We start from the raw sequence: 1,887 nt of genomic DNA, 5'->3' as shown, positions 1-1,887 counted from the left end.
TGGCAAGTCTTAAGTTCCGGAGAGTAGTCTGGGAGTAATCTGTGACTGTCCAATTGTTGTTTTGATGTATAGGTCAGGTACATAACAGATGTTAGAATATATTGTAAAGATTGATCTCATAATGTGTTAAGTTGTATCGAAGAAGAGATTGGTGAGAGTATTAAAGATATTTGTCAAATTGGGGTTATCGTTGAAGGTATTCTACGTTAAGTTAGTTTGATTACTGAACCAATTACGTTCTAATAAGAAAGTTAGGAATGAAATGAATGGACAAACTAAACACATATAAATCTTGGATTTTCATAGCTATAAACCATTTATTAAGCCATTCTAGGAAGTTGTGCCACGTGTCAAGTTCCAACAAGGACTTAGTTTTAAAATGTGGATATTAAGGATAAAGAAAGGGAGAGTTTTCCTTCTTTCTTCTAAAGTTTTATTATCTGAACCTGAAGGAACTAAAAGTATTTCTTTCTCCTCTAAGATGGAGTTGTAAATCTATCTTTTTTTAGTGACTATTCCATGTCAAGGTAAGTATTGTGACTCTGTATATTAAAGTTATGAAAGATTAAGTCTAGATAAGTACATGAATAGTAAAATGAAGAAGTAAAGTTTTATATGAGGGCTATCTGGGTTTGAAATGCCGATAAAGGTTACGAATGAGTTTTAATGGTGTTCTTTTATTTTATAAGTAGTGGTTGCTACAGTTTCTTACTAGATTTGGAGTTTAAGTTGATATTTTGTGTTGTCAGGTGAGTCTCTATATTAACTTTTGTATGCGTACTATTCATACTAAAAGATCTACAGAAAACTAGTTAAAAAGGTGATGTTAAGATCGTAAAAGTTATAGTTTGATATTTTTGTGACTATATAAGGGATGATTTAAGAATATCTAGGATTGTATGTTTGTTGAGGATGGTATGAACATCTGGTAAAAATCTGATGAGTTCAAGTAATGTGATGGGAAGTATGATCATTTATGTGTGTTTGAGATGTATGCTATGGAGTATGTTCTATTAAGAGTCTGTGTTTGTCTTTGTGGTGTTGTTAAAAGGTGGTCCATTGGGATTTTAAACATGAAATTTGAAGGGAAAGCCCATGGCTATGGCACCTTTCGAAAGGAACTAAAGGATAGTAATTACCTAATAGGGTTCTTGGTGTACACCAGAAGGATGATGGGCAAACCTTACAAATTGTGAGTCTTTATAGTGAACCATGAAAGAAAAATCTTTATGGCGAATCATGAAAGAAAAACCCTTGTGGTGAATCATGAAATAAAAGCCTTTGTGATGAATCATGAAAGAAAAGCCTCTATAGTGAACCTTGCAAGGATAGCTTTTGTGGTGTACTAGGATGGACTACCCTTATGGTGTGTCTTAATAAATTTGTAAGAGAAGAATGTTAAAGGATGACCTTTGTAACAAGTTTTGAAGGAAGCTAGTTGGATATTCAGTCTAGCCTTTTAATGTAATTAGAAGACAATTAGCAAAGCACAAGTCATCTATTGATTATATGGTAAAGTATTACCTAATACTACAAATCAATTGAAAATAACTAATTGAAGAGATACAGAGAGGTAATGAGTTAGTATTGGAAATGTATTCTGAATAAAGATGTAAAATTGAATGTAACAACCCATTTTTCAGTGAAATCAAAACAATGGTTTCGGGACCACAAATCCGACCTAAAAATAAGGTTTATTTTTATTTCATTATATGGTCTGTACTATAATAGACATGTCATGTAAAATTTTTGAAACGAAAATTTTATCAATTAAGTGTTTCATTACGAGAAGGACTAAATTGCATAAAATGCGAAAGCTGAATTCTAGTAGCTATAAGGATCAAATAGCTATGGAATTCAAAACTTTAGGTCATTACATGGTAATTA

This window comes from Gossypium arboreum, chromosome 6, assembly GCF_025698485.1.
Source record: "Gossypium arboreum isolate Shixiya-1 chromosome 6, ASM2569848v2, whole genome shotgun sequence".
NCBI lineage: Eukaryota > Viridiplantae > Streptophyta > Magnoliopsida > Malvales > Malvaceae > Gossypium > Gossypium arboreum.
This window is presented reverse-complemented; position numbering follows the sequence as displayed.